This window comes from Protopterus annectens, chromosome 4.part0, assembly GCF_019279795.1.
Source record: "Protopterus annectens isolate FY-2018-M chromosome 4.part0, PAN1.0, whole genome shotgun sequence".
Taxonomy (NCBI): domain Eukaryota; kingdom Metazoa; phylum Chordata; order Ceratodontiformes; family Protopteridae; genus Protopterus; species Protopterus annectens.
Genome location: NC_056733.1, coordinates 536266310 through 536280511, shown reverse-complemented (window position 1 = coordinate 536280511; position 14202 = coordinate 536266310).

The window sequence follows — 14202 nt, the reverse complement described above, 5'->3', positions numbered from 1 at the left end:
CCCCAACAAAACCCCAGCCCTATATGGCCTAATCAACCAGTACTCTAGTAGCTGTCAGCTAAGGTCTAGCAATAAAGGTCTGGTTGAAGTATCCAAAAGTAGATATTGCTCAGGGAGCTCTCTATACTCCAGTGCTGTAGCAAAAATGTGGAACTCTCTCCCACCAAAAATTAGGACCAATGTAAATAATCTCAGTTTCAAAACACAGTTAAAATCCTTTCTCACCAGGTCCTGGATTTGTAGATGTTCTGACCCAGGATAACTCCTATAAAACCACTCTTGTCAAACTATCTGACCCAGGATAACCCCTATAAGACAACTGTGGACATATTATCCTCCACACGTTCTGTTATAAGGGCCTCCAAAACTTCCATACCGATATAATTTTCCTTCTTTTCTGTTTTGTAATACAAACTCTACCGATGTTATAGAATCTTGCATCGTCTTTCATCTTAATAATGCTGTCGTAACTAATAATCTTCTGTTATTACTATTAAGTTTCCTTTTGTTGTACCACTTTCTTTCCTGACTGACATGTTGAACTTGGTACTTTGTATTCATAAGGGTGTTGTGTATTAGCCAATTTGTAGAGAATATTCTGTCGTCTTTGCATTTTGTTGTACAAAATGAGTTATGTACTAGTAATTTTGTAATTTGTATTATAAGGATCATTATGTATTAGCCAGTCTGTATACTTCATTCTGTGTTTTTACATTCGGTAGTAGGAAATCTGTCATGTATTTTGGCATATTGTGTTGAGCTTTTCTCCACAGGCCTCCGCTGAAAATAGGCAAAACCTTGCTCAGTCGGACTTGGCCGGTAAACAAATGTAAAATAAATAAATAATGTGAGGGGCTGCACCCCCGACACCCCCTACTAATAATATATTCCATCTCCAAGATTGTAGTACCATGGGGAAAGGACACATTTCCTAATCTCTACTTAATGCGATCTCAGTCAGAACAGTTTGATGAATGGCATGTTTGATAAAATGCTGTCTGATGAGCCAATCATTTGATGAAATAATAGGGACCCCAGTAAGCCATATGAACTAACGTTCTATAATTGTCACAAACCTAATTTCCTAAAGCTGCAAGTTTTCTGTACTTAGACTTCGTCAAGAATGTATTGATAGACTTTTTGCTATTTAATGTGCTACTATATGTGTGTTTCAGCCTAAGAAGATTACAGTACAGAGACACTAGTTGCAATGCAAGAAATAAAAGCCACATTGTTTTATCCACACACTGCTTATTATTTCTGTGAAGTATGATTTGGCCTGTAAACTGTGAAAACTAAACTTTGTGTCTGACAGACACACACACACACACTCTTTATATATATATATATATATATATATATATATGTGTGTGTGTGTGTGTGTGTGTGTCTATGTATTTGTAGACAAACACACACACACAAAACAATCTGAGGAAAAAATACATTATACATACTAATTGTTGAACATGCTTATTATCACACTTCATCAAATCATAAAATGAAACAAAGTTTCCTTTTGTGACCATCCTCATAGCTACACTACCCAAAATATTAATAATACAACACATTACTGATAGTAAAACAGTGATTGCAAAAGAAACATGCTTAGAATTTTTCTGTAGTCCGACACACACACACGAAATCTAACAAAAATACAAACACACCTTGCTTGCAAACTCATTAACATTTTTCCCAGGTCTTCAACAACAATACCATTTCCATTAGTTTTTCAGGTATTACTTATAATTCTAAACTTTTAGTAACACCTTTAACCCTGTGTATCTGTTGCTCATGTTCACTTCTCTCAACTTTTCTGCTCAAGAGATCTGGACAAATCCCAAACTGATGGGGTGGGTGTGCAGCAAAGGCCTAAAATCAAGGACAATTTTTAAATATTACTCTAATTCACTTAAATATTAGACCAAAATGTTTGCATTAATGTGCATTTTTTGAACAATAAGTAGTATCATAATTTTTTGAGTAGTTACTAGGTTAGCTGCCTGTCTGGGCTATTTTTAGCCTATCCAGTTTCCTTTCAAAGGTGACAATCAAACCTTGTACCTTGTGTTTATGAGGAAAACAACTTACCATTACACCATTCCTCAATCCCATATGCATTTGAAACTCTAGAGTATGAAACTCTAATGTTTGGCATCATTGACTGGCTGTAATCCTCAGTGATGGCAGAAAATCAAAGATTTTATGAGGGTTAGGGCAAAAATATTAAAACACGGTAGAGCTTCACAGCACATTGTCCTTTCAACTACAGATAGATAAAATACTCCAGAGTAAAGTAAGTCAAGAGGACTTTGTTGGGCAGAGCAATAAGTATCGATACAAGTGCAAAGTAGCCTTCATGAAATTACTGATTTTCTGTCCTACTAGCATTTACAGTTTGGGAAACAACTATCAGTAAGACACAATGACTGTAGCCTTCACTCAAAATGGTCTTTACTTAGTTGGAGAATGATGTTCAACAATATAGATGAAATACAAATGTCTGCTTAAGCAGATTTGAATATATACAGGGTACCCTATGTGATTATTAGAAAAAAGTGACAAATTTCTCTACCAAAATCAGCAAAAACAGTATAGTCTTAATGAAAGGGTCAGCAGACAAAACCTTTAGGAAACTGACTAGAATTACAACACCTGAATTAACCTTACTGCTTGCAGTGGATTCCAATAAATTAGAAGTGTGCTATAAATGTATAGAAATTTAAACAGCAATAATCATGGGACTGAAGTAGTTAAATATGCTTAACAATGGCTCAGTTTCAGAAAAAAATATAGTATTGATGATTGTCAGCCCATCACAGGGGTACTTGGGTACGTCCTGTCTAGCTGTAGATGGCATAGAGCTAGTGAATCTAACATAGACACTTGAAAAAAAGACAAAACTGCATTATGCCAACCTTAAAAACTGGATACAAGTGTAATGTTAAGGCATGCAGTACTCATTCACTGCTTATAACTCAATGTCCTGGAGAATGTACTTGCTGATAGTATTTAAATTAGAGAGTTGAGTTGGCAGTACAAAGTACATGATGAAATTAACAGCATACTCGCACAATGGACTTGGAAATATACTTCAAGGATAGTGAATAGACTCCATTCAAGAAAAAGTGATAGTGCTTATCAAAAGTTAATATCAGGTTTGTGAGATAGTGTGCTGCTACTAGAGGAGATTTTTGATCCTTCGATGTCGGCTCTTCCTATCATTGTGAAGCAGAATTCAACATGCGTTGGATTGTTCACCCACTAATAGGGAATGTGAGCTGGGATTAGACCGTTGTGAGACAGGTTAGTTTTACCCTACTGATGATGTGTTGTTGCGATAGTAATCCTGCTCAGTACGAGAGAAACCGCAGGTTAAGACATTTGGTGTATGTGCTGGGCTGAGGAGCCAATGGTGCAAAGCTACCATCTGTGGGATTATGACTGAATGCCTCTAAGTCAGAATCCTGCCTAAACATAATGATACCGCAGTGCCGCAGATCTCCAATTGGCCAGGGATAGCCAGCCGCAAGGTTGGCAAGGAGCGCCGCTCGTCACTGGGTTGGCGTGCAAATCGAAGGCGGCTGCCTCTCTCCAGCAGTGCACTGCATGTTCATGGGGAACCAGGTACTAAATCATTCGTAGACGACCTGATACTCTTCTCAGCCACTGTGGAGATGTCTATGGAAGAATGCTCATAGGTAAGTAATAGGCTAGCCACCCATGCAGGGTCATTTTAAGCCTAACCAATTTCTCTTCAAAGGTAAGAATCAAACCGTGTATGTCGTGTCTATGAGGCAAATACCTTAACAATTATGCCAGCTCTTAACCTGAATTCTTTCTACTGGAGAAGATGCTCTGGCTAATAGCTGAAACTTGGATTAAAGAAGAAAACTACAAAATGTTAAGTTGTCTATCTCGCCTTCATTCTTGCTGGATGGGTTCGGAGCCGACCCCACTCTAAAGCTCGAGAGTTGGTTCCAGCGGCTCGAGGCTCCCCTTATATCCCACAATGCTAGGGGATAGTTACCTCAGATCGAGGTTGGTTATTCTACCGGTTCCTGGTGAGTTTTAGCTTTTTCTATAAAAAGTTACTCTTTTACCCTTTTTTAGTTTAATTATTCTTAAATTAGTGTAGTTCATTGAACTTTATCCCCGAACCTAAGTTTTCCCGTTTCTTGTTTAAAGAACTTTTAGTTCTTCCCTTGGGCCTTAGGCCTTCCCTTCCCTAGGGAGTGTTTGTGTAGTGTTCTACTGTTTATTGTACTTTATTTTTAGTATTTTTACTAAACTTTGTAATTTTGACAGGGTATAACTGGTGTGTTTGAGTGTGTGTTTGTGTTCACCAGTTAGGCTATGTCTAAAGTGATGCGTGCTGTCAGAAAATGTCTCTGACAACCTGCAGGACTCCTGTGCTGTCTGCCATGGCTTCAGCCCCAGGGTCCTGCAGGAAAGAAAAACAAGCTTATATTGAGAGGCTTGTTGAAGCCTGAGGATTCCCTGTCTGTCTCAACAGGGAAGCCCTCGAGACCTCAGGTTGTTCAACCTTTGCCTTTATCGGCTCCGGCTGGAGCCGATAAGACTCAGTCCACAGTTTCTGTGGCTTCCCGCCGAGGTTATCGAGTCGACTCCGCCAAGATCTTCGCAGCCGACAAGCAGAAAGAGGTCTAGGTCACCTTCTCTTGCCAGGATCTCCCTGCTGTCTGAACGAGCCAAAGGTCTCATTCCTCTAGGTCATCGAGGCTGTCCGATCATGACCTTCAGAGGGTGGTGAGTCGACTACTCAAGTCTGAGGCACTAGCCCAGATGCTTCAGAGCCCGACTCATCAGTCGGTGCCTTCCCGTCCATCAACTCTTTCCTCCTTGACTCTCTTGAGTTAGCGGGAGCCGGTCGGAACCGAGACTGTGGTCACCGAGACAATTGTCTTCGCCGCGCCGGCTCCATTTTCTTCCATGGAGGAATCTCGGCGGACCTTCTCGTCGGCTCGAGGGGTGAGTGGCATCGGACCCTTGTCCGACCCGCTAGTGAGTTCCTCGAGCCATCACTGTCGGTGCCGGGGACCTCTGGCTCTGCGAGGTCATGCGGAGTGTGTTAGAGCCTGGCTCTACTCCACAGTCGGCCCTCCCTCTATGCTGCCTCAGGGTAGTCGACTCACTCCCTCATCCCGGACCACAGAGAGCCAACTTCTCAGGAACTCCCTTTGAGGATTTCATCCTCTTCCGAGGCCTGTCCTGATTTGGCAGAAGAGCCCCTCGGAAGAGGAAGTGCAAGAGGAAGCACATTGACTCACCTGAGTCTATCACGCCGGACACAGATTTGGATGATTCTGAGGGTTCCCTTCTGAAGATGTCTCATTTGCAGACATTCTGGAGATCCTTAAACAGAGGGGAAATTGGCCAGCCCTCAACCAATCTGTGTATCTTGAGGCGTTTGGCTCTCGTCCTTCCACCTCCTGGGTGTCCCGACCCCCTCATGCAGGTGGTTGCTAAAAGGCATGGACGGCTCCTGATTCAGTGGACCCCACTCCCAGGAGACCCTCCAAATTCATCACAGCTCCATCAGACAAGGAATTTTTATCAAAAGGAGTCTCTGTTGATGCTATGGTGGTACACAAAGAAGGAACTGGCTGATCCTTCAGTGCCTGTCCATCCACCTAACAAGGAATCTAGGTCCATGGATAGGGATGTTCTCCTCAGCGACATTTACTATTTCACTCGTCTTCAAAGGGACTTGATCAAAGAAGCGAGTGAAATGCTGAAGGACCCTACAGCTACGGGTTTCAAGAGAAAATGAACACGCAGCTGGCTATCCTTAATTCTATTTCCAACTCCTCCATGCCTCTTATGCGGCCGATGGAGTGAGCAGAGCCGCAGGAACAGGGTAGCCTTAACCTTTCAAGACGTCTTTCACGAACTCCCTTTTGATGGATCATCTCTGTTTGGTCCACAAGTGAAAGAAACCCTGACTAGGTGCGAGACTGATGGCAAGACCCTTTCTGCCGCCGGAGTCCGTTTTCTACTCCTTCTAGGCCTTACCCCAAAGGCCAGAAGGGGAAAGATGTGGTTCCGTAAACAATCTCAAGGGACTTCGCCTGACGACAGAGTCGGTTCCCGCCAGAGGCAGAGGGGAACAACAATGGTAGACGCCGCCCTAGAGGCAGAGGGGGTCCGCAGAACCAGGGCAATCGCGTCTTCTGATAAGCCCTTTCAGCATCCCTGAGGTGTTGCCCGACTGCCCATCTTCGGAGGCAGTCGGGGGAAGATTGTCACTGTACCCAGAAGCCTGGCTATCCTTGACACAAGACAAATGGGTACAGTCCATCATTTCCGAAGGTTATTCTATTCCCTTTCTTTTTCCAAATCAGTCAAAAATCCCTTCCAGTTGTTCCACCCGCTCAAAGGAAATAGCAGCTTTGGAAATTTCAAAACTGCTTGCAAAAAGAGCTATTCAGCCAGTGCCAGCAGACCAACTAGGATCCGGAATCTACTCAAGGTTCTTTTTAGTTCCAAAGAAAACAGGGGACTGGAGACCAATTTTGGATCTCAGTATCTTGAACAGATCGGTCAAGAAAACAAGATTTCGGATGGTCACGCTGCAATCCATTCTTCCCCTATTGGGAAAAGGGAACTGGATGTGCTCTATAGACCTTCAGGCTATCACATAAAATGAACACCAGAAGATTCCTCCGCTCAGGCTGGGAACCAGTCATTTTCAGTTCAGGGCCCTGCCCTTTGGTCTCACCACTGCCCCGGTGTTTACCAAATGCATGGCAGTGGTAGCTTCTCACCTGAGACGACAAGGATTCCAGGTGTTTCCATATTTGGACGACTGGCTCCTCACAGCTCCCACCAAGCATCTCCTTCTGATGGCCAGAGATTACACTTTTCGCTGTCAAAACTGGGTATCTCAATAAATTAAAAGTCTGTTTTGTCGCAAATTTAGATACTGTAAACATGTCTGCAACACTAACGAACCAAAGGATATCAGACATTCAAAAATTGGTATCACTACTTCTCAACAACAACAGAGCCAAAGCCAGGTTAGTTCTAAAGGTGTTGGGAATCATGGCAGCCATACCTCTCCTTCCATTGGCCAGATACCACATGCGGATCCTTCAGTGGATGCTTTTTCTCAATGGTCATACCAGGAACTTCCAATGTCTCACACCATTATGATCACGCAAGCATGCAAAAGCATCTCATGTGGTGGATGTCTTCCCCAGCTCCTGTTGGGGAGACCATTTGTTCCACCTCCTCCGGTTGCTACTCTGACAACGGATGCCTCCCTGATCGGGTGGGGCATTATCAGGGCAGGACAGTCCAGGGCACATGGCAACCAAACGAATGCCACTTGCACATAAATGTTCTGGAGATGAGAGCAGTGCTTTTAGCAAGCCCTTCAAGACTCTCTTCCCTTGGGAACGATTGCAATCCAGACAGACAATATGTCTGTAGTGTGGTACATCAACAAACAAGGCGGAACCAGATCATACCCCTGTGTCGAGAAGCACTCAGACTGTGGCAATGGGCGATTTCTTCTCAGCGTTTTCTGATAGCGGAAGTCCAATCACATTGCGGACAAGTTGAGCAGAGCTATTCTCATGCCTCACGAGTGGTCTCTGAAAGACTCTGTAGTGAGAGATATTTCTCAAGTGGGGTCAGCCTTGCTGCGATCTTTTGCTACTCCCCAAAACAGCAAGTGCAGAGAATACTTCACTCTATTCCCTTTACCAGGCCAACCCAGCAGGGACGCTAGTCCAAGTTTGGCCCCGGGACTTCTGTATGCATTTCCTCCTTTCCCACTGATCTCTCAAGTAATACAGAAAGCTATCGCTCAGAAGGACTCATTGATCCTCATTGCTCCTTACTGACCTCGGCAAGTGTTGTTACCCTTTCTGCATCGATTTCTCTTGGTGGAGTCTGGACCTAGTTCCAGATCTTTTGACCCATCAGTCGGGTCAGTTTCATCGCTCCCTCCCTCTCTGAACCTCACTGCTTGGTTCCTCCACTTCCAACCGTAGCCAGGCTTCCTCAATTATCTCACTCTGTTAGAGATATTTTGATAGCTTCCCATAAATCTTCCACTGAAGATTTATTTGAGTAAGTGGAATATTGGGCACAAGGAAAGGACATAGATCCTTTCACCGCTTCCATCCAACTAGTCCTTGATTTTCTTGCTGAACTCTTCCATGCAGGTTCATCTCCATCTACTCTTAAGGTTCAATTGGCAGCTATTTCTAATTTCCATGTGGGTATTTCTGAATCTGCCTTAATGTCCCACAAACTCTGCAAAGCCTTTTTGAAAGGAGTTTTTCTTCTCAGACCTCCTGTAAGAAATCCTCCTTCTCCTTGGGACCTAAATTTAGTTCTTGCTTATTTGATTCTTGAACCCGCAGCTTCATGTTCCTTAAAGTTATTATCATGGAAAACTCTCTTTCTGGTGGCTATCACATCAGCTAGAAGAATTTCAGAACTTCAAGCACTCAGTTGTCGTTCTCCTTACCTTGTGTTCCATAAGGACAGAGTTTCGAACTAACCCGTCCTTTTTGCCTAAGGTGGTTTCAACATCAAATCTAAACCAATGCATTGACCTCCCTGTCTTTTCCCGGAGTATTCAAATAGGTCTGAACAAAAATTACACTGTCTGGATGTTCATCGTCAATTAAGGTACTACTTGGACAGGACGAAACAATTCAGAAAATCTGATCAGCTGTTTGTCTCCCACGATGAAAGCAGAAAGGGACTTCCAGTTTCAAAGGTATCTTTATCCAGATGGCTAACATCTCTGATTACCCTTGTTTATGAGATTAGACACCAAAACTGCCTAATAAGCCTAAAGCCCATTCCACCAGAGCTTTGGCTACTTCTCTAGCCTTCCAAGACAGACTGCCTATTGACACCATTTGTGCAGCGGCTACTTGGGCTACTCCTCACACTTTTGTTTCCCATTATAAGTTGGATTTAGCTTCTAGACATAGAGCTAATTTTGGTTCCACTGTTCTCAGGAGTCTGTTCCGTTAGGCCACCGGGACAAGGTGCTAGGGACGCGGTCCCATCCAGCAAGAATGAAGGCGAGATAGACAACTTAACATATAGAAGTTATGTTCTTACCATAACGTTCCATGTTAGTTGTCTTCTTCGCCTTCTTAGCTCCCACCCTCCTTCCCTGGCCTGGACAGACCTAGAGGAGTTGTGATCGTGACCTCTCTTTCTACCACCTCTTTCTTAGCTATATGCTATTATGCATATTTCTTGTTTCAGGATGTAGGTCACCCTTCTTCTTCCTGTTGTTAGAGGTGGATTCTGTTTTTACAGTTATACTGTTTCTGTTATAAGCTGGGGTTAGCTTACAAGATCTGAGGTAACAGCATTGTGGGATATACGGTGGAACCAACTCTCGAGCTTTAGATCCAGCAAGAAGAAGGCGAAGAAGACAACTAACATGGAACGTTATGGTAAGAACATAACTTCTATTTCTGTTTAGGCCATGGGTGAATGAACTGGCTCTTTAACCTTGCACAGTTGTCTGAAAGGTTATGGCAGTTATGAAGTTATTTGGAACTTTGCAAAGGATTATAACAATGTGCCCTGGCTTGTGCTGAGGAGATTTTATCAGATGTTGAGGTATCAGGTCTATTGATGCTTTCTCCTTCTTTCCTGTATGAACACAGCAATAAATATGTCCGTGTACTTGGCATTAAGTTGATTTTGTTCATTATACATGTTGTCCTCCAGTTTATCACCACTCCTTTTTATGATTCAACTTGTATAAGGATATTGATGTGGAATCTCTGTTTGCTGGTAATACTGTCTTTTTTATCTCATTTAATTGCAATCGCCAGTTAGCATTCACTTGATTTTCTGCTGAATAACAAGCAGCTGGGATGAGAATTTTTTTTTTGATGAAGTAGTACTGTAAGTCTTCAACCAAGCTTCTAATTTCCTTGTCAGTCTGTGGGGAACTTGGAGAATGATTTAATCACAGCAAAGTTACCAAACTGGAATTTTGTCAGATCATTATATAAAAGTTACCTGATATGAGTAGGCAGCATTTTTACGGGTGAAGAATAATACTACCCACCCCTGGGGGGCTGTAGTCTCACACTCCTCTAATTAAATATTGCAGTTTCAAAGTAAATTACCTCTGGGAAAAGGGGATATAATTTTCCTTTTCTGTCTTTGTCAAAGCTATATGGTTTTACATCTCTCTGTCTAGTATTTAAATGTGTGTGTTGGGGGGGGGGGGGGGGCTTCCCCCTGCAGGAAAAAAATCTAAATATTTATTTATTTATTCATTATTTATTTGACATTTGTTTTCCTGGATAGTGTGACTGGGTTAAAATAATCTGTTTTCAGTGGAGGCCCGGGGAGAAAAGCTCCACATTTATACATTACAATACATATGCACACGTTGCGCATTATTTTTTTTCAGTACATACAAAGATACAATACAGTGCATAATCATTTGTACATTACAGTACATGTGCACAAATTGCACCATTGCTTGTTTAAGTACATAAACAGGTAAAAAATGCGATATTGGAAAACATTATTTGTTCAGATTTTTACATAATAGCATAAAGATTAATTTGCATAAGCTATGCATGAATAACTAATACTATGTATCCATGTTCCATGTAGCAAGTTGAGTTATAGCAAGAAGGATGGTTTTCTGAAAGCCTGTAAAGCATTGAGGTGTGTGATGTTAAAGATCTAGGTTTTTGCATTTTGAAAGTAGTTTATGTCTTTGCTCTGTACAGGTTAGCAGAGCCCTTTCTAAGTGGTTGGTCTTTGCTTATCTTCTGTAGCATATTTATGATTTAAAACTAGAATATGGTTAGCATGATTCTATAGAATATAGGTTCCACAGAGAAGGGTGAGAAATTCCAGTACAGTATATATTGCTCACAGTGTCCCATTTTAATAATGGAAACTATCAGAAAATATAAAATTAAGTGGAGGTGGTGGATAGAGAGGGGTTAAGGGAGATTGGCCTGTGGTTACGCAAGTGCATAACCATGAGTTGTGTAGGTGTTCCTCTAGTGAGGCTTTAAATAGTGGTAGGCTTGGAATTAATCTGGTGTTTGGTGGAAGTGCATGCCATGATTTGGAAACTGAGTATGCATACAGAGAGCTACCTGTTTTTTTGAAGGGGTTGTATGTTTTGAGTAGGTTTTTGTCTTTTGACCTCAGTGGTCTGCCTAGTTTGTAGTGTTTGATAAGATTTGTTAGGGCAGGACAGGCAGTGGGTTTATAGCTTAAGTTATGTATAGTGGTTAATTGGATATATGATAGTTGGTTTGGTAGTTCAAGCCAGTCTAATTCTTGCAGTGATTTACAATGGTGTGTTTGGTATTTAGCGTTGGTTGCAAATTTTGCAATGTTATTATAGCATTGTTCCATTTTGGACATGGTGGAGTGTTGCAAATTGGTGAGAATACAGGACTCGTACAGTAGGGAGTGGAGCAGGAAAGTTTTTATCAGTATAATTTTGGTTGATTTGGTGAGGAATTGTTTGTTTCTGTAGAGGAGCTCTAGTTTTTTTGTGTGTCTTCTTTATGTTTTGTTGGATGGGAAGGTCAAAATTGAGATTGCTATTGATAATTGCATCTAGGAGTTTGGTCTCTTGGACTGTTTCTATAATAATTTTGTTAGCAGAGAAGATGTTGAATTGGTTGGGGCTATATGTGTTATTATTGGAGTAGAAGAGTATGATTTTTTTTTTGAGATCCAGAAAAAGTTCGGCATCAGTGAGACATGCCTCAACAGCTGTGAATGCTTTTTGAGTCTTGATTTGTAGATCTGTGATAGAGCGAGAGGTACAGACTAAGGCTGAATCATTTGCATATTGAATTAGTGTTCCTGGGGAAGAGGAGGTATGTAGGTTATTTGTGAATATGTTAATTAGTAGTGGCCTTAATACCTTAATATAGAGCCTTGGGCAACTCCTGTAGAGTTTAGGAGGAAGGGGGAGAGTTGGTTGGATCACTTTACAGCTTGTTTTCGATCCTGTAAGTAGCTTTGGAACCACTGTACTGTGGTACTTGCACTGCCTAAGTTGGACAGGGTATTCAGCAGCAAGGGGTAGGAGATTGTGTCAAAGGATTTTGAGAGGTCCAGGAATACTGAGGATATGAAGTATACTTTGTCTCTGGCCCTGTTTACAGTGTCAGTAAAGGATAGTAGAGCTGAGGATGTAGTATGACCTGACCAAAATCCATTCACCTCACTGGTGGTGTAGAGGGATAAAGCCTGACTACACCACAGGCAACTGGGGTTTCATTAGAAGCTGGGAGCTTGATGGAAAAATGAGAGTGGATGTGCCTATTCTGGAGGAGACGAAGAATAAGGGTCAATCCTTAGTTGAGCACTGGTAGGCAGTGGCACCGCTGGGCTATGTGAGCAGAGGAAGACACTGCCATTCTACAGGCCTGGAACACAGCATGCGCTTGAGACACTCCTCATATCCTGCCCAGCCAGTTATACTCATATCGTTAAGCTGAGGGAGTGGCTTTAGGCCTAGAAAAAAATCCCCAATTTGGTCAACAGGATGCGAGCTGCTGTAGGGGAGAAGGGAACAGATGATGGTTCTGCAGCCAGTGACAACCTTCAGTATGTCACTTCCAGCCCTTGTCTAGGTGTAAACAAAATTACCTAACTGTGGAATGGTCCCACCCCCCCTACAGTAAACATGCTTCTAACACCAATCATTTTTCTGATCTAGACCCTTCTGATGGATATCTACATTGCTGGGGGGATTCAGTGATTGTCTGCAGCTTGCAGTTTGTCAATGAGAGGCCTTCCAAATTAGACTTGATTTCAGAGAAATATATTCCAAACAGGAGTGGTCCCAGCACTGAGCCCTAGTAACTGGCCTTTTACTGGATCTGAATTCACCCACTTTAACCATGTGTCCTGTCCATCAGCCAGTTGGCTAGCCATCTGATGACATAGGGATTTATGCCCAGTTTTGTGAGTTTATAATACCTGAGTGGGGAATTGTGTCAGATGTCTTTGCCATGTCGACGTAGGCAGTATGTACTGTTTTACCCTCATTCATGGTCTTAGTGACTTTCTCAAAGAAATCCACCCGATTCAGTAGGCATGACCTGCCCTTGACAAAGCCAAATTGGGCCCAGTCCAGTGTTTGGAGTTTTCCTATTTCATTTATTAGTTCCATGATTATTTTTTTCCATGGCCTTGCAAATAAGACTAGTCAAACTTATGGGTCTGTAATTTCCTGGGTCAGTATATGGACTCCCTTTATGCAGTGGGAACTGTTGCTGTTCTCCACTATTATTGGGACACAGTCGTTACAGAGGCTGTGGTTAAGCAGAAATCCTAATGGGCCTGATAAGTCCTGATTTAAGCTGTTTAAGAGGCAACATGCTAAATCGTCAGGCCCCGTTGATGCCATGTTTTTAAATTTGGAGAGTGCAATGGCACCCTGTTCTTTGGTGTTAATTGGTGGTGGAACAGTGGAGGTATTTCTTAGGGGAGAACTGGGGGTGATGTGAAAGTGAAATTTGAGCTGAATTTGTCAGCCAGCAGATTTTTTGTATCTTCTGGCTGAGTTTGAGTGCTCAGCAAAAGAATGAGATCATTAGTACACATAATGGTGGCCATTTTCTTTTCTTTAGTGATACAAGATTAGTCTCCGTAGTAGCAAGAGGAGCTTTGTGATCTGAAAGAGCCTTAGAAGAGAGTCATTGCTCAATCCGCTCAAGGCCAGCCAAATAAAATGGCTCAGACATGTTATGATCTGTTGATAGCTCATGCTGGGGCTTTTCCATGTGCATCTCAATGGAAGGAAGCTCAGAGGCAGACCCTGGACAATAGGTGGAGGGATTATACTTCATGGTTGGCCTGACAATGCTTGGAAATCCCATGAGACTTACTGGAATCTGTGACTGAGGAAAGGAGGTCTGGTCTGACCTGCTTAGTCTGCTACCATTGTGATGCTCACTAAGACACACAGAAGAAAAGTACTGTTTGAATGCATGAGTTCCTTAGGTAGTATGAAGAGCTGTGGTGCTGTACTATAGAAGACAGCCATAACGTATTGTAATTTTTTTTCTGGATTTTCCTGCCAACAAAGATGAGATGCAGCATAGTAGCTAGGGTGAAGTGTAGGGGAGCTGAGCAATGTGTTAACTAGTGTGATCGACAGAATGTCCTCAAGTTGGAGAGGTCGATTTTATTTTT